This window comes from Haliaeetus albicilla, chromosome 19 (assembly GCF_947461875.1).
Source record: "Haliaeetus albicilla chromosome 19, bHalAlb1.1, whole genome shotgun sequence".
NCBI classification, from domain to species: domain Eukaryota; kingdom Metazoa; phylum Chordata; class Aves; order Accipitriformes; family Accipitridae; genus Haliaeetus; species Haliaeetus albicilla.
In genome coordinates, this window is record NC_091501.1 from 29,417,118 (window position 1) to 29,439,791 (window position 22,674).

Consider the following 22,674-nt stretch of genomic DNA (forward strand, 5'->3'; position numbering starts at 1 on the left):
TTTTGAGTTCAATGACACTTTTACAACTTAGCTTCTGCCTTTGGTATTGTAGGGATAGTTTTGTTCTGAAAAAAACTTTTTACTCCCTCAAGCGATGAGGTGGGGGGGAGGTTTGCTGACCTGTTTTAAGGACTTAATTGTAGTTGCAGTGACACCTAGAGGCTGAGAGTGTGGTTATGTACTTCCTCACTAGCTTCATACAGAACATGGTCCAAGGAGGCTTTTTTTTTGCTTTTTTAAATAGCTTTGTCAGATGAGGTTCTAGAGAACAAAGGAATGGTTGTCGTCCACTTCTTGACTGGAAATTAGTCTGCAAGATCATATAGGAAGTCTGTGGCAGAACTGGCCTTCGAACTCTTTTTCTGAGATCCTGACTTGAAGATTCTGTCTTTTTTTAAATTCTGCTAAAAGGTGTTACAGGAATTTTCTTCCATATTCTGTAAGCCATAGTGAGTAACAGTGATAATAATCAGAATGCAACAGGTGATCCACTAGGATGTTGAAGGGGTAGTTTTCAAGGCTTTTTTTGTGTACCCCCTGTGGCAGTTGCAAAAGGAAAACGATCCTACCCTGCTATGCCTCTGTTCTGACTGCAGAATCTCACTGGAAGCGTCTACTGCCTTGCTGCATTAGCTGGACTACCTTGCAGTTTTGCTAGCTTAAAATAATGCTATCTGATGCTCCTGAGAAATATAAGTCTAAACTATGTTCTTCTAGGTAGTGATTCCTCTGTAAAGTAAAGCATTTTGAAGCTTCATGTAAGCTGAAGCTTTCTGGGCTATGATGATGATCTACTTCCTGCTGCTGTAGATAATTTTCCTGCCATGATGGTTCCAGTACAGTTCTTTCACCGTGTTTTCTGCAGTCTTCACTGCACTGCAATAATGCTGCAATGATCGCATCATGGTATTTGTCTTAGCTGCTTGTAGAACTTTCCTAGGCCTGCATGTGTTCCTGTCCTGCCTCAAATCTGCAGGAAAAACTCTCTTCTTCCTCCCCTTGCTCTCATACCCATGCTAATATCTCCTAGCAGTTAAACAAGCTGTGGCACAAGTGGACTTGAGGACACTGATCTTTTCAAAGAAACAGATCTTCTTTTGTTCTTGTATCTCCTTCCCCACCTTAAAAACACAAACCCAGCCTGACTCTACTGCTTCATAGAGTGCTACATGTGTAAGGCAGCTTGCCTACCTGCTTCCCCAAATGTTCAGAAAGCATGACTGAAAATAGAAACAAACCATGCTTTCCATAGGTGTTCCTTGGAGGAGAGGAAGACAAACTCTCCCCGTGCCTAAGATTTGCATTTTGATTTAGGAGGAGGTTATGGGAAATTATAGAAGGGGCCCACAAAATAAATGTTCCTTTGTCATCTCTGCAGTTATGTATCCTATGCAAGTGGCTTTCCTTACTGGGAGGAATGGTGTGGTCCACAGTCTTGACCTATGCTTTATGTACCTAAGATCTCAGGTAGCAGTCCCAGACTTCTCCAGGGAAGCTACCCTTGATGATTTTTTCTTTTTTGGAGAAAGCTCTTCCCTCTGGGATCCATGTGTGACTCCTCCCAGTGACTCCCAGAGTCTTTTGACATCTCTTTTAGGGACATGAGATCCCAGGTAGCAGCCCCAGACTTCTGCAAGGCAGCTACCCAAGATGATTTTTCTCCTTTGCAGGACGCTCTCTTCTCTAGGATTGACCTGAGACTCCTCCCAGGCATCTCCCAGAGTCTTTTGACCTCTGCTTTAAGTACTGAAGGTCTTGGGTCTCAGCCACAGACTCTTCCGATGCAGCTCCCCAACATGATTTTTCTCCTTTTGAGGAAGCTCTGCCCTCCATGATCCACCCAAGACTCTGGACAGGCTGCAGAAGTGGGCCTATGTTAACCTTATGAATTTTAACAAGGCCAAGGGCATGGTACTTTACCTAGTTTGGTGCAACCCCTGGTATCAATACAGGCTGGTGTTTGAAGGGATTGAGAGCAGCCCTGTGTGTGACTCGGTGGATGAAGAGCTGGACATGAGCTGACAATGTGCCATTGCAATCCAGAAAGCCAACTGTATCCTGGGCCATATCAAAAGAATCACGGCTGACAGGTGGAGGGAGGGGAATTTGGCCCCTCTACTCTGCTCTGGTGACAACCTACCTGGCATACTGCATCTAGCTTTGGAGTCCTCAGCAAAAGACAGACATGGTCCTGGTGGAGCAGGTCGAGAGGAGGGCCACAAAAATTATCAGAGGGAGGAGCACCTCTCCTGTGAGGAAAGGCTGAGAGAGTTGGGGGGGTTTAGCCTGGAGAAGAGAAGGCTCCAGGGAGACCTTACTGCTGCCTTTCAGTACTTTAAAGGGGGCTTATATGAAAGATGGGGACAGATTTTGCAGCAGCACCTGTAGCGATAGGACACGAGGGAATGGTTTTACACTAAAAGAGGGTAGATTTAGACCAGATGTAAGGAAGATGTTTTTTACAATGAAGATGGTGAAACACTGGAACAGGTTGCCCAGAGAGGTGGTAGATGCCCATCCCTGGAAATGTCCAAGGCCAGGTTGGACAGGGCTCTGAGCAACCTGATCTAGTTGAAGATGTCCCTGCTCATTGCAGGGGGGTTGGACTAGATGACCTTTAAAAGTCCCTTCCAACCCAAAAGATCCTATGATTCCACTGTTGTTTCCCTCTTGGCTCCCATTACCTCAGCAGCCCCTGGCTCATCTCTGTAAGACTTCACAAGTGTGTTCTAGTGTACCCCACACATCTTTGAGCAACAGGCTGAGGGCCCTTGCTAGCACCCTGTCCCTCCAACCTTGGCGTGTCATCCCACAGCTTGTCAAGGGCGAGCCTGATATTATCCCCCTCCCCCTTGTGGCAGTACACCCCTCCTCCAGGAAATGAAACTTCTCCAGGCAGGGAGAAAAAAACCCCTAAACCCTAGAGGCCACAGGTTGAAAATTGAATTTACCAGTTGAGATGCGCCAGGTACACTGAAGTGACCTTTTGGCCAATGGAGATTAAAATGACCACAGATCAGATTCGACAAGGGTATAAACAGTGTCCTGCTGGAGGACATTTTGGAATCAGTCCTCCCAAGAGCAGTGGGTCTGCAGTCGGGGACTCCCCCTTGGGTCGGGACACCACCCGAGGTAACTCCTCAAGGTAGAGAGCCCTCAACTTTCAGGTGAGTGATACGCACGGTTTGAGTCATCATTTTAAATCTTAAGAATTCTTAAGTCAAGTCGGCTGTGTAGTATTAATTCCCCTTACATCATTGAGCCTGTGGTTTACAAAATGTTACTGGAGTTCTAACTAACTTTTTACTAAAGAATAAAGCTGAGCTTTAACACCTGTTGGATTTGACCGTGTGTGCCTCCATAACACCCCTTTGAGTGTAGGTTAAAGCTCTGCCAATGAGCCCCGCTAGCTCGTGAGCCAAGACCCCTGTTCCCCCTTTGAGAAAGGCAAATCCCATCTGACACCAGCAGGCCTGGGGCCGTGCCGGCCACCCCATTATCGAAAAACCCAAAACTCTGGCAGGGGCACCAGCCACAACCCACATATTAACAGACCAGGTCCGTCTCTTTCTTCCAGTGTCGCTGCCCGCAGCTGGAAGGAGAGAGGGAAAAATAACCCGTGTTCCAGATTCCCATCCCAAGGCCCCAAAGACTCTTTCGATCGCCCTTGGACCACGCGTTGCAGCTTCGTCGCCACCCAGGCGGAAGAGCAGTAGTGGGCAATAGCCCGTGGGCCGTCCCAGGCTGGGAAGTTTCCCAGTGCTGCCCTGAACCCAGGCCCCAGGGAGGCAGCAGGCTTCCCTAAGAGGAGGCTCTGTCCGGCATCTCAGACCCTCTGTTCCCCTCAGAAGGGAAGTCACCCACACCCCTAAGCTGTCCTGGCTTCCTCGGGGAGGCGGTCGTGATACGGGGGTAGGCCTTTCTGACCGTGGCAACACCTCTGGCACAGCTGGCCCGAGCTCCACATCCTCCCTGGACTGGCCTTCCACCTCCGGAGCCTCACGCCTCTTGTTGAGAGGCACCTGGGAAGGCAAGGAGGGCGTTCGCCTGCTGCCCCCAGCCTGGCCTCCTTTTTCTTTTTTCCTTTTTCCTTTCCTTTCCTTTTTCCTTTCCTTTTCCCTTTCCTTTTTCCTTTTCCTTTTCCCTTTCCTTTTTCCCTTTCCTTTTCCCTTCCCTTTTCCCTTTTTCCCCCTTTCCTTTTCCCTTTCCCTTTCCTTTTCCCTTTCCTTTTCCCTTCCCTTTTCCCCCCTTTCCCTTTCCCTTTCCTTTTCCCTTTCCTTTTCCCTTCCCTTTCCTTTTCCCTTTCCTTTTTCCTTTCCTTTTGCCTTTTCCTTTTCCCTTTCCTTTTTCCTTCCCTTTTCCCTTTTCCCCCTTTCCCTTTCCCTTTCTTTTTCCCTTTCCTTTCCTTTTCCCTTTCCTTTTTCCTTTCCTTTTTCCTTCCCCTTTCCTTTTCCCTTTCCCTTTCCCTTTCCTTTTCCCTTTCCTTTTTCCTTTTCCCTTTCCTTTTTCCTTTTTCCTTCCCCTTTCCTTTTCCCTTTCCCTTTCCTTTTTCCTTTTCCCTTTCCTTTTTCCTTTTTCCTTCCCCTTTCCTTTTCCCTTTCCCTTTCCCTTTCTTTTTTCCTTTCCCCTTTCCTTTTCCCTTTTTCTTTCCTTTTCCCTTTTTTCCCTTTCCCTTTCCTTTTTCCTTTTTCCTTTCCCCTGTCCTTTTTTCTTTCCTTTTCCCTTTTTCCCTTTCCCTTTCCCTTTTCCCTTTTTTTCCTTTTCCCTTTCCTTTTCCCTTTTTTCCCTTTCCCTTTCCCTTTTCCCTTTTTTCCCTTTCCCTTTCCCTTTCCCTTTTCCCTTTTTTCCTTTTCCCTTTCCTTTTCCCTTTTTTCCCTTTCCCTTTTCCCTTTTTTCCTTTTCCCTTTCCTTTTCCCTTTTTCCCTTTCCCTTTCCCTTTCCTTTCCCCCGGCGGCGGGAGGATCCAGGGCCCCCCGGCTCGCGGGTGCTTTCTGGCGCCCGTTGCCGCCTCGGGGAGGGCAGAGCACGGGTCCAGCAGCCAGAGGCTCTCAGAGTCCCTGGTGCGCCTTCCCCTTCCTGCTGCCTCCCGGAGCGCTGCCGGCGGGCTGAGCTGAGCTGAGCTGAGCTGAGCTGAGCAGGTCGTCCCCTCGGTCCCACCTCACAGGGCTGGTCCCGCTCCTGCCAGCCCTTCCCAGGGCCAGGCTCTCGCACGCCCTGAGGCTGCGTGGGAGCTCTCTCTGGGTCGCCACGTCCCTGCTGGCGAGCGCAGAGGACGTGGCTTTCTGCTACCGTCGCCCGGCTCCTTCCCCCGGCCGAACTCCCCTCTGGAGCGGGCAGGGGCACGCCGCCCTTCCCCGCCAACTGCCGCCCCCGGCTCTCTTTGCCCGCTCTGGCCGCGGCGCTCCCCAGGCCGCTTCGGAAAGGGCTGGGGGTGGCGCGGCCCCTGGGCCGAGACCTGCCGCTCCGCTCCGCTGCGGGCCGGGCCGGCTCCGGGCAGCTCGCCTCGGCGACCGACTGCCAGTCGCAGTGACAGCCGGGCAGCGGCCCCAGGCTGCTCCAAGGAAGCTCCCGGAGACGAGGGCTCTCCTCTGGAGGAAGCTCTCTCCGCCGGGAGCCACCCGCCGCTCCGTCCGTCCGTCCGTCCGTCCGTCCTCGGGTCCCCCTTGTCCCGGCAGGCTGCGCTGGCGCCCGGGAAGGGCAGCGGGAGAGCCCCAGGGCTGGGCCGGGGCCGGGGCCGGCTCTGTCCTGGCGGCGACCCCCGTGCGGCGGGGGCACGGGAGGACCCCCTTTGGTCCGCCCCGGGACTGACTGACAGCGCTGCCCTCACAGCGGGGGGGGCACTGACTGACAGCGGCGTCACGCACAAAGCCCTGGGGAGCTGCCCCAGCCGGGGGGGGGGCGAGGCGGCAGACAAAAGGGGGTCCCTCGCCTCCCCTGCGACACACGGCCATGGGGGCTTCCTCCCCTGAACCGCTCCGCTCTGCCACAGATTGCCTCTGGGGGGGTGGGAGGGGGGGGGGGGGTGTGCGGGGGACGACGACACGGACACTGTGCATCTAGCGAGGTAGCTCTCTCTCTCTCTACTGCAACTGTAATTGCCAACAAGCCGTAACAGCAACCATCAATCGGAGGAGCACCGGGTGTCTATACAGTATTTTCATACAAACTTATCCTCCCCAAGAAAGTCAATCGCTAATAACGCAAAGCCAGCAGGAGGACAAGCAGCACCAGGGCAGAGGAGATCCCCCCTTTTGGGGAGGGAGCGGGTAAGTAGCACAAAAACGTCCTGCGGGAGGAGGAAAAACGGAGAAGCCTTTCCCAGTTCCGACTTCCCTCACCCACGAGCTCTCCGGCCTGATCACGCTGACTTCAGCAGCTAGGAGCATCAAGGTCCACAGTCACCAGTGCCAGCAATACGGCACCGGTGCCACGAGCCCAGGTGCCGCTGGAAGTGATGTCAGACACAGAAAACCCTGTGGTAGGCTAGAAAGTCCTGGTTTAAATTTAGTCAGTTAGCCAAGATCAGTCTGATCTTTTCTAGCCTTCCTGTTTAACGGTGCCTCACCTGGAGCACCAGTGCTGATCCTTTCTGCTCTTCCTCATGGATGGCGCGTCCCTCTTGGCAGGAAAATGGAGCGCTGACCCGATACAGAGCGACTGAGCGGTCAAAGCGAGGAGGGGATACCTCCTCAAAAGACCACCAAAGGCCAGCCGAGACCCCCGCACGTGCGGAGAAGGCATCCGATGCGTCAGGGTTACACAATGCTACGCACATGCATCAGATAGTTTGAATATGTATTAGGTAGGAGTAGTTTAATAAATTAGATGCAATTGTTACTGTATAAAAGGGACACAACTGATGAATCCGGCCTGCTTGATTTGTGCAAAGTCCACGGAGCACCCTGCGCAGAATAAAACAGTATCTCTCCCGCCTGTGTGAGCTTGTTCTCTTGCACGCCGTGTACCAAATCCGCTTTTAGGACAACAGATGCAAGCATGTGGCTTTTTCCAGGGTTTATGGGATGCCAAGGGGAAGAGAGGGAAGAGCTTGCTTGTTTCTGCTTGTTCTTCTTTAAGTACCTTTCCCTTTCCTTTCAGAAGGCGGCCACTGCTTTAAAGAACAAGGTGCTTTCTCAAAGTTAAAAGAATGCCTATCCCAGTTAAAATAAAAACCATTTTTGTTTAGATTTCATTAACCCATGTTCTTTATCGTCTAAAATGATTTTCCAAAACGGATGTGCATCTTGCCCGTAATTCTGTAATGGCATTTTCCGGACTGAGACATCAAAATGTCTTTGTGTGTAGGTTGTAGCCTCAGCCAGCCCAGCTCTTGCAGGGTAAAGGCCCTTTCTTATGCAGCTGCATCTAAGATCAGGGAAGCGGGACATCCTCCTGCTCCTGACAGAACCAGTGCTAAAGAAGATCAACTCATGGATATCTTCCCTTATTTATGGCTTGTTCTCCATCTGGTCAACTCTCTAGCCATTCCCTGGTCCTCACCGCTGGCCATCTCATTGTACAGCCCCCCAGCAGAAGGGACCTGGTGCACTCAGCCTGTACCACGGTTTGTGGGACAGGCCTAAGGAGAACGGCATAAATGGAACCAGTTTCTCAACCCCATTTCTTCTTGGAGGGAAGGCATTCTTTCACTGCTGATGGGAGTCCGGGAATGAATACAGAGGCATATAGGGGGGATAATCCGTGCACCACGGTGGGAACAAGCCAAACAGACCCCGTGTTGCATTATCATCTGACTCTTTTAGAACATCGCCTCATTCTGCCAGACACATTACCTCGTCAGACGGCCACACATTGCTACTGCTAAAGTAACAACCAGTAACACAGTGTTATGTGTTAGACCAGCATTGTGCGTGTAGGTGCTGACGGTGCCTCAGCTCAGGAGAGGGCTGAAGAATGATGGTTTATTGCAAATGCGCTAGCGTGATGGCAAAAAGCTGCCTGAGCATGCCCTAGGCACATCTGAAATCTTAACTCCCAGCCTCATCCCACTACCTATCAAAGGCATAAATAATTACACCACTTGTAGCAGAGTGGTAAAATCTAATCCAAAACATTTTCACCAATTTTGACCTTTTTAATGCTGTGAAGCATAGGGCAGCAGTCCATCCAAGACTAGAAACCTCTACTTCTTCTTCTTGGAGGGAAGGTGTGTTTTCTGCCGGGGTAAGACTGATTAAAATAACACACAGTGCCAAGCTGATGCTTGTTTTATTAGAGTCTCATACAATGATTTTCAAATGTAAAATTCCCGATTTATGACACTCAAGGATCAACATCGTAAAGCTTGTCGCTCTTTTTTCCAAAACCTCTAGGTTGTGAAGAAAAAGACATTCTAACCCAACATCTTCAGTATGTTAATTTGAAAACGTAAACAAAGTAGAATTTCATTTTAAAGCATTTAATAGCGGAGACAAGCAATGTGTAAAGCTGAATTACAAAAGAAACAATACAACCCAACATTCATGCTACAAGTTTACCTTTCCACAACCATTAGTACTTCCAGGTCAGTTCTTTCCAACAAAGAGATGCTGTAGTGGCGAGAAGATTATGCTGGGGAAACAACAACAACAAAACCCACATTATTTCTTCTTCTCTGCAGAGAAGTACTTCTCTGAGAATTGTAACAAGGTAATTTCTGTCCACCAGAAAGACACATCCCCAGCACAAAATAATACAGAGGAAGACCAAAAAAGTAGAGGAAACATAAAGAACAACCTGTGCCGTAACGGTCTAGTCTCAATAGTTAAGGGGACTGGCATACATTAGGATTAACAAGGAGTTTTATTCCTTCCAAAACTAACCCACCTATCAAACAGTTACTGCCAACGTTCAACATGGGCTGTGCAGTGAACAGACCACTCTTGTTTCGACAGCTTTAGAGCGCTCCTTTAGACAGCAGTGCCCAGCAACTGTTGGGGGGGCTACTTTCATTTTGGTTTAAAATGGTGTCTTTGGGAGTCAAAGTTACAAAGGCCACAGTTGCTAAGCGGCCAAATAAAGGCCATACTTGCCTTAAGGGGACTGAAGGTCCCTCCCAGGAAGGCCCCTCGAGAAGGGGGAGTGTGTAAAGTCCTTTAGAAACCGGGCTGAAGATGGCACTCCGCAGCTGATAAAAGCCACATCCTACGAGGGCTGTGACTGAGGTCAGTAACACCCCCCCACCCCTCAAGCCCCCCGTCCCCTGTGAGGAGTTTTTTCCCCAAAGACAGCCCAGAAGAGGAACATTTCCTGGCAATGCTGCACCTTACCACAAGACAAAAGGACACCCCTGAATGCTCCTTTGCCTTGGCAGACTTTTTTGTTTAACCACAGAAAAGAGGGACCCATTCTTCAAGAGAACGTAGAATCACCTGAACTGCCAGAATCAGGCACAGGCTCGGACAGAGCCAGGACTGCATCTGCTCGTAGCTGCACTATTCGTACCTTCTCCAGAACCTGGACAGACCTCTTCCTTCTGACTCCATGTTTCCTTTGTTTACCATTTGGTCCAGTTGCTGCAGGAGCTGCACCGCACCCTCAGCCTGACCGGTTCCTGTTCTTTGTTCAAGGGTAGATCCCACAGGCGTCCCTGTCAGAAACAGCAGCAAGAACAAAAACACAAGCTCGCTCTCTCCACGCTCCCTGCACACCCAACAGCAGACCCTGAAACCGAGAGGTCGGTCCAGACTCTGACTGACATCACGCCTGGGAGCTTTCAAAGCAATCGCAGTGCAGACTGGTTTGGAGGTAGGCTCCCATCTCACAGCCCAGCTCTGAAAGAGCTACGTAGCCTGGCTCTGTGGGTGGGAATTGCTTACAGACAAAATCATTGCTGACCTACTGCTCTTCGGTGGTTCTAATTCCTAGTCTCACGTGCTAGAAAATACCAAACGCCACTTTCAAAGGAAAACTATTACCAATGTCATCCTTGCAGCTTCTGACTTCATATGACCAATTCGAATGAAACAAGCCAGGAATTCCTTACTTACACAAACTCACCCGGTTACAGCCCACAGTAAGGGATGCTGGACTAAACTCACGCTCATCTTCTTTGGAGGAATTCTGAAAGGAAAAGGAACCCAAGAACTTTCACACCATGTAAAATTCTATTCTACAGGAGATCTTTGTTTCTTTGCTTGCTTGCTTGAAGAACTACAAGGCAGGGTCTGCTCTCTTGTTCTGTGACTTTATTTTCTTTCCTGCTACTATGAGGACCTTCTTCACCAATATCTTTCTGCCCCTCCCTCCTCAGGACATTCCCAGGCCTAACATAAAGCTGGAATTCATTGACTAGACTTTAATATAGCAGATAGTGAAAGAGGAACACCAGCTATGGCACAGACAGAGATTTTAAAAAACATCGACAGAGGTGCCGTGGGAAATAACAGCCGCTGGACAATACAGGCCCCTAGACATCAGCCCTGCTAAGACACACTCATAGGAAGCAGAGTAACAGGGCAGGGACAAAAGTGAAAAGTGCCAGAAGCAAGAGGTGAGCCAGGAATACCCATTCGCAAGGCTATCGGCAATACAAAGGACGACAAACAACAAAACCACCATGGAAGCTTCTTTAGGAGAAAGTGAAACAACTTTGTCACAGAGATAAGAGAAGAGAAGAATAGATCCCTCCCTGATGGTGCTTCTCTTGCACTAAGCTCAGGTTCACCTGAAATTCCAAACTTTAGAAGGCCAGAGATCTTTGCAGTTTAGTCTCAGAGCATTAACTAAGGTAGGAAAATTATCTGCAGTGACAGGCTGAGCGTCTCCCAGTTCTTTCTTCCTTGGACTTCTACTGGTGCTCTTGGTAAGCAGAAAGATGCACAGGCTCAACTCCAATCATCCTGACCAGACAGCCTCCTGTCAAAATCGCAGGCCTGGAAGGCATTTGGATGAGAGCTGAAAATGCAATCTATTCAACAGCCATGCGACTGCGGCACTTCCATGCTCCTCCTTCTGAATTGAGTGCCAATGCTGTAAAGTCAGTCCTACGCGTACTAAGCAGACAGATTTCCTTCATGTTTTAACAAGAGCCTTTCCTTTTCGAGATGCACTCTAAAACACCAGCTGGATTTGGATCCAAAGTCATACACTGCTCATAAACTGAACAAGAGCCCTGGAGGAATGACCAGAAGAATCCTGAGAAAGCACAGGTGCTACTGAGATGCTTTTTTTCTAAACCTGATCTTTCTTCTCATTCTGAATACCAGAAGAAAACAAATGCAAAGCAAACCAAATGGAAGGCATGTCACAGAAGCACCTGGCTCTGGTCTCCTAAAAAAGCACACGAGGGAGAGGTCATCTGCTCAGGTTTCCATGCGGTGCTCCTGACATCTGGTCTGGTATTCATAAAGACACCAGTTTGTGTCTGGAGCTCCCTCTCAGTGTAACAGTGCCCTGACTAGTGCAAATTGCAGGTACGAGTCATGGTGGCACAAGCATCTCTTCTGGAGAAGGTTCTTCAAATACCTGAACTGGTATTTGCCGACTTGATGATTCACTCATCATAGTGCCAGATTACCTGGAAAGAGCTCAGGACCTGTCCTCCCACATCACTTAACACAGTAGGAGGTTATGGTGATGTCTGCCACCTACCACATCATTTCTCAGGGTCCAACATGCTAATCCGGAGCTCCAGCTTCCAAGGACCCTAATGTTTGGGAAATTCAGCCACCGTACAAGGAGCAGAGGCATTCTGGGGACAGCGATTATAGCAAAGCGGGGAATAAAAAAAAGCATCTTTCAGAGGATGACCCTTATCCCACCAACAGAGTGTTTGGAGCACCTGAGGAAAGAAGCCAGAAAGGGCATGTGTAGAGAGACCTGTCACTAATCCTGCAAAGGTAAGCTGAAGGGAAAAAAAGGGATACAGGTTTTGGAGACAAATCAGCCTGCTTGTTTTAGAGAAGTTCTGTACTGAAGGCTCCTGAGGACAGTGTCCTTCCTACCCTGAAAATCCAACAAACCTGTCAAAAACCCCTCTTCTGAAAGAAAGTTTTGGGCTTACAACAAGGTGAGGGCTCTTTCAATACAGGAGTTTACCTGTGCAGGCTGAAGGTAACCATGCAACTAGCAGCACCTGAAATTGCAGGCTACTGTATATGCAGGGGAACCCTGCAGAGCAATTATGCTGAGGCTGGCCCTTTGAAACCAGTCCTACAGCAGCAAGCAGGCAGCATGCCCTGGCCAGCAGGCAGCAAGCCCACGGACGATATTTGCGTAAAGGCTCAGCCAGTTGTGGAGAGGTCCAAAAGGTTTCTGAAATGGGGGCAGCACGTCATCATGCAGAAACATGCAGAAACCTGGGCATCTGATGCAACTGTTCACCTCCCAAGGAACAGCGGGAGAAGAAGCTGTTCCTTTTATACCACCAGGCAACTTCCTTTGTGGACAACCCCAAGAGGAATAAGTTTGCCTCCTCGGAAAAGACTCTCTCCAAAGAGCTGGAGAGGGAAGGCGGCCAGGAAGGCAATAGCACGGCAGGCGTTTGAACTAAATGCAGAATGGCTATCAGGATCCAGAAAATGGATGAAATGCACTGGGAGCATGGGCAACAGCCAGGAGGAGGAGAACAGGGGGGTGAGGGAAGACCCTCTTACCTAAAGGGTGTGCCTAACAGCAGCTCTGTCAGAGCAGCCTTTTAGCTTGTGGGCTACAAGAGAAAGAATCTTGCCCTCCTGACAAGGTCTCTGGAGAACAGTGGGTTTAGAAAGCAACTGCCAATCCCTCGGGAACAATCCTGTCGTAAATCTGCCTTCTGATGACATAGCAAGAAAAAAACATGACACTGTTTCAAGACGAGGGAGATGCCTGCAAGGCCATCTGCACAGAGAAAGGACACTGCTGAGGAGTGGCAAGTACTTGCACCGAAGCCAGTGTCAAGGTGTCAGCACCCACTGTTGGCCCTTCATGGAGTTCTGCACAAAGGAGCATGTGAGGTAAAAGAGGACTGGAGTCTCTTGAGGACAAGGCAGGGCAACCTTCAGGTTCAGCTCCGAGAGGCTATGCTCACCCCTAGAGCTTGTAGCTTCGCGGTCAGAAAAGCCTGCGTTGGTTCCCGGTAAAACTCATCCCGTGGCTAAGTTTGATGAGCAGGAATCACAGATGTCTCCATGCAGGTGATGCAGGTGAAAAGGGAAAAAAAGTTACCTGAAGGCATTTTTATGCTTGCCACTTTAAGAACCTAGGACTAAACAGATGCTGTTGTCTCTGAATATTCTGTAGCTTACCGTTTCAAATCCATGCTTTGCTTTACTCGTATGGCAAACACGCTCGGCTCCAGTTCTAAAAATAAGTCAAACAGGTAAGAACTGAGTTTACCAAAAAGTCACAAAAAGGAAGCAATCTTGTAAATGGCTGCTCAAGTACTTCATTAGAAAGCAGGGTTTTAGTACCTCCCTCTAAGCCAACAAGATAGATACCCTTAATCTGTATTTGTACGCATGTTTCAAAGTCTCATTTAAAAAATGACAATAGGCACTCACTCCAGTATTAGGCTTTCTGCTTTTCTAGTAAGCCCAACAAGCAGTTAAAGAGAAAAACAGCGTGACGTGACAGGGAAAGGGGCATGAGCAGCAAGGTGAGAAAGCTTGCAAATCCTACAAGATTACTGACACAAGGAGAAGGGCAGGTAGCAAAGAACCATAGAAAGATCTTACAAGACTCGGTCGTGGAGCAATAAAATGGCAGAGAGGTACAAAGTGGTGCACGTGGGGAAAACCAGTCCTGGCTTCACACACAAAATAGTGCTCTTGGAGCTGATCAGCATCACCTGGAGATTCCAATAGCTCAACACTCAATAGCACCCCAAGAAAACCCAAATCCAAATGCCCCACGAGGACTTACGAGCAAAAGACCTTGTCCAAAAAGAAAAAAAAGATCAAGAAGTGGTCTGACTACAGCAGGCAAACTCCTTCCCAGGGTGGGGGAACGCTCAGACTGAATGCTCGGCTCTTCAGTCTAACAGAGTAATCGCAAAAATATGACAGAAGGCTTGAAGTTGATGCCTGACTGGTTTAATTTTGCAATCAAGAATACACTGTAGAATTATTAACTGTTTTAATCTTTTCTGGAATAGCGTAACTGCTGGGGCAAGACACAGGACTAAGAGAGAACTGCCAGACTGGACCATGAAATAGCCCTTTCTGGCCTTGTATTTTATGAATCTACAACTCACACCTTGGCTAAAAGAGATTAGAAAGCATTCAGGATCCTGGTCTCATTCTTCACTCATGTCCAGCAGTTTTATTGTGACTAGAAACTGATGGGGGATGGGGAATGAAAGGACTACATCTGGATGAACGGGAAAAGAACTGGCTTCAGACTTCTCCCATTATAATCTCTGCATGAAATTGGGTATTGGGAATTGGGTAGAATATAAGGCAACAAGGGAGATGATTTGACATGGTCTGTACGTCGCCATGGAAGGGGAAAGGTGAGCATAAACACTTCCGACCACAACGCTGGATCTGGGACTCTCTGCCACATACTTGTGAATATTAAGTACAGACATGAATCTTCTGTTTTTAAAAGCTACGCTCCCTGAAAGAAAGAAGCCTGCCAGACTATAATAATGGGCCTGCCTCTGAAAGGTAATCCAGAACTAAGCTTGAAGTTAGCCACCACGAGCCAGCATTGCACCCTCGCGCTGAAGACGGCCAACAACACCCTGAGCTGCGTTAGGAAGAGTTTTGCCAGCAGCTCAAGGGAGGTGATCCTTCCCCTCTGCTCAGGGCTGCTGAGGCCAGTCTGTGTGCTCCGTCCAGACTAGGCTCCCCAGGACAAGACTGGGACTCACTGGGGTGAGCCCAGCAAAGGGCCACAAAGAGGATGAAGGGACTGGAGCGCTCTTCGTATGCGGAGAGGCTGGGAGAGCTGGCACTGTTCAGCCTGGAGAAGGCTCGGGGGCTCTTATCAACGTACACCTGAGGGGAGGGAATGAAGAAGAGGGAGCCGGGCTCTCCTCAGCAGCGCCTTATGGCGGGACAAGAGGCAAAGGGCACAAACCGCAAAACACGAAATTAAAGCTGAACACAAGAAAAAACTTTCTGACAGCAACTGTGGTCGAGCACTGCAACCGCTTGCCTACAGAAGTTGTGGCCTCTCCACCCTTGTAGCCCACTCAAAACCTGAGGGGACACGTCCTGGGCAACCTGCTCTGGGTGACCCTGCTTGAGCAGGAGGGCTTGCACTCGATGATATCAAAGGTCCCGAGAACCTCAGTGGTTCTGTGAAAGCCACAGACAGAGATCTTTGCCTCAAGCCCAGAGGCAGCAGTCATCAGCCGACTCAGAGGAACAGGCTGGGAGGCAGCTAGAAAACTGTTCCCAGTTCCTCCCTTGTCATCCCTGCCTCAGGTGTGCAAGCCAGTGCACCGCTTTGTGGAGCTGCCCAGTTCTCAACCCGCAGACACCAGAAACCTGGTTTCAGGCAACCGACAGGTACCTGCTTTCGAGGACGTCCTCCTTTCTCCCAGCCTAGGGAAGGAAGCAGGAGAGCCAACGGCACGCGACGGCTCTGGAAACGCCGCTGCCGACCTCCCTGAAGCTTGACAGGCCTCTTGCCCCGGGGGCTGCCAAGAACGCCCGGGCAGGACTGCGTCGCAGCCCGCCACCGACGCCAGGCTGTGAGGGACACCCCCGGCGGCTGCGGGTCCCTGCGGGGACAGCCGGCAGAAACTCCTTTCTCTCCACAGCCGCACGTCTCCGCGGTGCCCGCCGGCCTCCGCCGGACAGCCACCAGCGGCAGGCAGTCCCCTGCTGCCCCCGCAGCCCCGGGGGCGGCAGGGAGGGGCCGGGGCTGGCCGGGCCTGCGGGGGGAAGGCCGGGACCCGGCGCCCCGGCCTGCCGCGAGGGGAGATGCCGCCACCGCCGCCGCCTCAGCCCCGCTGCCGGCCTGCGAGGCCCCCGGGCAGCCCCGGCGCTGGCGCCCGCCGGGCAGCCCACCGCTCCACGGACGGGGAGGAGCCCCCGCCACGGCCACCGGCCCCGCCGCGCCCGCCGCCCGCCCTTGCCTCAGGCGGGGCCGGGCCGGGGCTGCGGCCGGAGCGGAGCCGAGCCCAAACGAGATGAGCCGAACCGAGCCGAGCGGAGCCGAGGGCCGCCGAAACGACGTGAGCCGAACCGAGCCGAGATGAGCCGAGGGCCGCCGAAACGACGTGAGCCGAACCGAGCCGAGATGAGCCGAGCCCAGCCGAGATGAGCCGAGCCGAGCCCGGCCGAAGGGAACCGAGCCCAGCCGAGATGAGCCGAGCCCGGCCCGGGCGCCCCCTCCCTCTGCTCCAGCTCCCCACGCTGCTCTGCACTGGCTGCTGCTGCTGCTGCTGCTGCGCTGCAGAGGCAGCGGCATTTGGGGGCTTGGAGCGCTTTGGGTTCCAGCGTGAGCCCGAAGCATCAGAGCAGTTGGCCTGTACCTCGGTCCCTTCGCGTCGGTCTCCTTGCCACGGGCTCGGTCCCTTCGCGTCGGTCTCCTTGCCACCGGGGCAATCGCTGCCAGAGACGCGGGGCCCCCCGGGCCGCTCCCCGGCCCCTGGCAGTGTCCCTCTCCATCTGCCCGCCCGCCCCTGCCGTGGGCAGGAGGTCTCCGCGCCCGCGCTCCCCCGGACGAGGAGCTGCAGCGCCCGGTGCGCGGTGCCGAGGGGCCGGCTCCTGCCCACCATCACCTGCGGCTGGAGGAGCCGCACCGCGCCCGCAGGCAGCGCTGCCCGCCCTGCCCGCCCATGGCGCTGCGCCCGCCCGCCTCCGCTCGGCTCGGCTCGGCTCGGTACAGCTCGGCAAAGCTCGGCTCCGCTCGGGAAAGCTCCGCTCGGCTTCGGCTCGGTACGACTCGGCAAAGCTCGGCTCCGCTCGGCAAAGCTTCGCTCGGCTTCGGCTCGGCTTCGGCGTGCTTGGCTGCGCTCGGCTCGGCTCAGTTCGGCTCCATTCGGCTCGGCTTCGCTGTGCTTGGCTCGGCTCGGCGGAGCTCGGCACAGCGGCGGAGCCCCCCCCAAGGCGAAGCGGTCAGGATGCTGACCAAGCAGGAGCTCTCCTTCGGCGGGTCCCGGGACATCCCTGCTGAGCTCAGCCGAACCCTCCTCGCTGGGCAGCAGCTGGCAGGACAAAGAAACCCGGGTGGGCGCAGGACAGAGACACGGCGAGAGCGACCTGCCCTTCCCGGGAAAGAGGAGTCAGCGACGGCTCTCCCGGGACTGATGCCCCACGCCCACCCGTGCCTCTGCACCAAACAGGCTGGAAAAGGTCCCTGGCTGCCGACCCCAAACGCGCTCCCCCGCAGGAGCTCCCCGGACCCTGCTCGGGCCACCAGGGCTGGGCTCAGGAAGGAGTTTTTTCCCCCGGGCAGATTGGCACAGGTCCCGGGGGGGTTCGCCTTCCTCTGCAGCACTGAGCACAGCCCCTTGCCGGGGTCCTCGGGGCCATTTCTGGCCAGCGAGTCCCTGCTGTTGCAGGAGCAGGAGTCCAGCTGTGCCCTCCAGCCCTCCGCCTCTCTTCCCTGGGCCAGCTTGGCAGGGGAACCTCATGGACCTCCATGTCTCCAGGTCACTTGGGGCTCTTCTGCCCTCTGCAAAACAAGGAGCCTCAAGGAAGCCGCCTTCTCCCTGGTTGCTTTTAAGCTGGCACACTTCAGTGGGGACAAGAGAAAGCCTGGGGAGGGGGGGTGCGTGTCTTATCTATCTATCTATCTATCTATCTATCCCTGCTGGGAGGGAATGAAGATGAGGGAGCCAGGCTCTTCTCAAGAGTGCCCACTGAGAGCACCAGCAGCAACAGGCACAAATTAAAACACATGATATGCTCCAGCTGCACATGAGAAAACAATTTTTTCCTGTCCGGCTGGTCAAACACTGGCACGGGTTGCCCAGGGAGTTTGCGGAGTCTCCGTCCTTGGCGATGTTCAAAACCCAAGGGCACATTGTCCTGGGCAACCTGCTCTAGGTGAGCCTCCTTGAGCAGGCGGGTTGGACCAGAGGAACTCTACAGGTCCCTTCCAACCTCCACCCTCCTGTGTGAGTCTGTGCTTTGGTTTCACTCCTCAAGCACCTGAACTCAGCCCCGATGCCTGCGGGAAAGGATGCTGGGACAAGGCAAGATCCCAGACTCCTCCCCGAGGACTCATCACAAAACCCCATCTACCTAGTCCAGACTATCCTATGGCAGACACACTCAGAAGAGAGAAAAGATCCTTTTATTGTGAACATCAACTGCGGTGGGGGGGTGGGCCCAGGAGTCACAGGGGTTCAGCAGTGACATGAAAACAGCACCTACAACGACAGAGTCAGAAAGCACTGATAAACCCACAAAGGCAGGAATAGGCAGGACTTGGTTCCCCTTTCTTTGGGGAACACTGCTGATGAGGAATTGCTCATAGCCCAGAAGAGAGAGCTATGGCTGGCATCAACCAGGGGACGGCTCTGGCGCCTTATCCCCACGGGTAATGCCCTTAGAGACCTGCACGCGTGCAGAGATGCACGGGGCCCCCGTGCCACGCAGCAGGGCTCGATGGGGAGCCCCTGGGGAGCGGCCACAGAGTTATTTCCAAGCCCTGCGCAGCACCATCCCTCGCCGTCCCTTGCCAGTGGGTTGGACCGACTTGGAGCAGCGCTGAGAGTTGGGAAAGATGGGCAGCAGAGCCTAGTACACACCTGGGCTTCCTGACCTGCTGGACCTTCCTGCATCTTTTCACCGGTCCGTCCCCAAAAACGTTTTCTCTCTTCCTCCTCCTCTTTTCTGCGTGTCTGTCACTCCTCTCCCCAGGCCTGCTTTCTCTTTCGGTTTTTCTTTTTCTCCTTGTCCTGGGGAGAGCCTGCAAACCTTTTCATCGCACAGCGGTATGAGGTAGGGGAAGGCACGACCCACTGGAGTCGGTTCTGATGTTAACCAAAGTGAGCTCGTTTTACCGTCTTTCCTCCGACAGGTTTGCCAGCTCTTCTGGGCGCACCAGGGGCTCTGCCGCACTCTCGGGGGTGGTTGGAGGCAAAGCCTACAACAGAAATGTCAGAGTTAGCAGGTGGCAAGAGACGGCCTGGAACAGTAAGCAACTCTTTGCCAAACTGCTAATCTAGCTCTCCAGAGGAGATCCCTTTGGCTGGTTTGCACCATCCACATTTCGCACAGTCCCCCCGCCCCCCCAAATAGACTTGGAGAAGCACCGACAAAGTCGGACCTGAGCAAAACCCCGCTGAAGTTGACAGCTACTCCCCTCTGTCTATTTGTAGGTGATTTGCAGGCATTTTGTTTGTCAAAGCACATGCCAAGTGCATTTGAGAAACAACCTTGCCAGTTTTCCTTGCTAGGGATCTTCCCAGCAGGTGGAGGAATAACCCAAACACACACCAGCTCTACTGCCAGGAAGAGGCACAGCAGCGTCTCGGCCTCATCAGAAACTCCCCTCTTACACCAGACACACTGTCACAGCGTTTGGGGACCTGACATACCTCTCCTCTTTCAGACTCCACCACCATAGCTCCCCCAGCTTCTCTGAGGACACCGAGCAGAGAGGGGGGTGCATGCAGCGAGGCTTCTGTCTGATGTTTGGTGTCTGCTGTAACTGCTGGCACACTTTGCTCTTCCAAGTGCAGTTCTGGAGAGCAAAAGCATGTGCAGCAAAGCGACTTGTTGGAAGTAAACAACCACTAAAGCAAAACCCACCCAAAGCCCTACACCACTTAAGTTTTCAGACCTCCGATGCCCTGTCTGCAGGCTTCAGCACATCTTGCAGAGCAAACCGTTCATGCCCCAAGAAGCAGTGGCCAAAGAGAGGCCACGGGACAAGCGGGGCTGAGAGGACAACACTCCAGGCCCAGCCCTGCCAGAAACGGTGCTGAGGTTTCTGGCGTCCCAAGCCCCAGCCTCTGACAACCCTCAGTCCTGCCTCTTACCTCCGCAGCTCTCTGTGGGGGCTGCCGAGGACTCCTCGGCTGCTGAACAGGAAAGGTCAGTTGTCTGCTCCCCAAAGAGTTCCCTGCAGTTGTCAGTCATGAATTCCACCAGCACGTTCACCTGCACACATCAAACCCTCGGGCTCAACCCAGGTGCCTGGAAATGTATCACGCAGCCTTTCCCACTCCCGACCCTTGCCTCTGCGCAGGCGGCTGTGGTTCTGGGGCTGCTCTTGCAGGCAGCCACCCCACCGGCATTTGCTCAAGAGAGGAGGCAGCCAGGGACCTCTGAGCAGCCAAGCTCGGATGGGCCGGCAAGGCTGCAGCCGGCTGCTCAGTACAGCGCACCTTCTCAGTCACCGCCAGCATGGCCTCGAGGGGGAGCAGGTCCTCGTGAGGTGGGCTCAGCAGATTTGGCCCAAGGCAGATGGCCAGGTTGCTGGCGGTCATTCTGCTGCTGGCGGCGTTGTGGCCGATGTGCTGGAGGAGGGCCAGCAGCCGCTTGAGGAGGAGGAGATTGGCTCCAGGCAACTTCTCGGCCACCCTGAGGGAACAGGAACTCAACGTTAATAGAGAAGATGTTGCCCACAGCCGTCCCCAAAGCTTGCCCAACACAGGTGGGTGGCGCAGCTTTCCGGGTGCTCTCAGCCAGCGGTCAGTGCTCCTGCGCTTCAGGAAGGCAGCACGGCCTTGCTTCCCAGCTCCTCATTTCACCCAAGCCCAGGCAAGGGAAGGCTCCCTGTCCATGCCCTTTCCTCCGAAATCTAAGCCCACCCCAGCAAAAGCAAGCTGTCAGAAGACACAGCTTTTTAAGGAGACCGTCCCTTTTCAGGCAAGTCCCAGGCCTCTACCAGTCCCTCCTCAACAGGCAGGCTGCTGCCCACACTTACGCTTTCAGCTCTTCAACCTTCTCCTCCTTGCCGCTCTTCTGCATCGCTGCCATCCAGTCCTCGTAGAGGTCTGTCACGAGGAGCTTGGCGGGGATGCTTCGGAGGAAGTCCCGCAATGCCAGGGGCTCCAGGTGAGCCTCTGAACACTCCAGGCCAGGCAGGAGCTCTTCCAGCTGCAGGTCAGAAGCGCTCACCTTCAAGATGACGGCCAGCAGCAGCGCAGGCTGGCTGCCCAGGTCGACATCTGCACCGTGGTCCAGGGCCTCCCGCAGCTCACGAAACTCTGTCCCGCCGGCAGCTCTTCGGAATATCCCTTCTGTCGACGGTCCTTCCTTGTGCAGGACTGCCAGCATCTCCTGCAGGAGGGGCAGGAGGACAGTTGCTTGGCTGAGAAGCTGCCTTCCAGCAGCAGTGACCAAAGCACTGCCCCAGATCCTGCTCCTTCACCCCCGCCAAGGGGGCTGGCACCAGAAGCGTCTTCTGGGGGTGAAGGGCCCAATCCCCCATCCCCGGAGCTCCCAGGGACACCCACCTCCCCTCTGGAGCAGCCGGAGGGAGGGCTGGGGACCCCCTGCCCAGGCTGGCTTACCTGGATGGGCTGGGGCAGGGAGCCGTCCTCCCCGCAGAGGGCTGCCAGGGGCTGGCCAAAGAGCGCCCTGCTGCAGCCGGAGCCCGCCTGCCCTGGCGCCTGGACAGCGGCCGGGGTCCTCTGCAGAGCAAAGGGCCAGGGCAGCCCCATCCTCCTCCTCCTCCTCCTGCTGCTGATGCTGTTCCCTCCTTCTGAATAGGAAAACGGAGCAAGAGCGCGTCAATGGGGACAGCCGGGCCAGCACTCCCGGAGCCTGCCCTGCCTGCAGCACGGTGCTGAGCGGTGCGGCAGGATGGGCAGGGAGCCAGCAGCTGGAACCACAGCTCCAGCTCAGCAGCTCCAGCTGGGAGGCTCCTGAGAGCCGGCATGCCACCGGGACAACCTGTCCCAGCCCTTGCCCTGCCCTCCTCCAAGCTGTGGGCAGCAGGAGAGGCTCTGGGTCCCCGCAGAACCACGTCCAGCGGCTGCTGCCCAGCGGGTATCCTTGCTCGTCCAGGTGACGTCCTCCCTTGGGGTGCCGCACCTGCATGGCGACACTCAAGGGACAAGCGAGCACAGCTCAACCATTTGCAGGACAATGGGTTTCTTTCCAGAACTCACCTGGTGAGCGGCAAAGTCCCCCAGCTTTGATAGACGGGGCTGTCGGTGGCCCTTGCTTGGGACGACCCTGCGAGAAGCAGGCTGCGCTTAGAGAGCAGCCCCGCAGCAGAAAGGGCCACCGGCGAGCTGCCACCCGGCACCAGTAGCCTAAGCACGGCAGAGCTGGGACCCTCTGCCCTCCCGGGCTCTCTGCTCCACACGGCAGGTTTCCCCCCAGTGCCGCCAGCGAGGATGTGCTGGCATTCCTGGTGGCTCCCCAACCCTCTACGCTCCCCGAGTGGCACCGCAGGACGCTCCCTCCCTCCATCTCTGCCTTACAAGCTCACCCCGCTGGCCGCAGACGCTAGCACAGCCAGAGGCGGGTGAAAGGCAGCCATTCTCACCTCTGCCTGGTCCTCCATCAGCCTCTCCAGGCTCCTGGCGCTGAATGTCCTCCACTGGGCAAGAGAGAAGGAGCGGAGGAAGGTGAGCAGCGATGCCTCTGCTGCTCGGCTGGGGGACCAGGGCTCGGGGACAGAGCCCAGACCGGAGAGACACTCACGGCGTGGCGGCGGCTCAGCTCCTTCTCCAGGGGTCTGAGGGAGGGGAGACGGGTCACGCGGTGTCCTCCTGGTGTCCTGTGCACCGGCAAGGGACAGGGAGAGAGCTGGCTGAGCCCCAAGCTGCCCCTTCTCTCCTGTGAGGCAGCTCTGCCCGAGAGCTGCCCGCAGCCGCAAAGGCACCTC

The 22,674-nt window shown here is 54.0% G+C and overlaps 1 long non-coding RNA gene across 1 annotated transcript in view; it reads right to left on the bottom strand.

The window, feature by feature from the left end:
* Positions 1–22,674, bottom strand: part of LOC138689998 (uncharacterized) — a 149,974-nt gene that overhangs the window by 48,883 nt on the left and 78,417 nt on the right. The gene's annotated exons all lie outside the window — the stretch shown is intronic.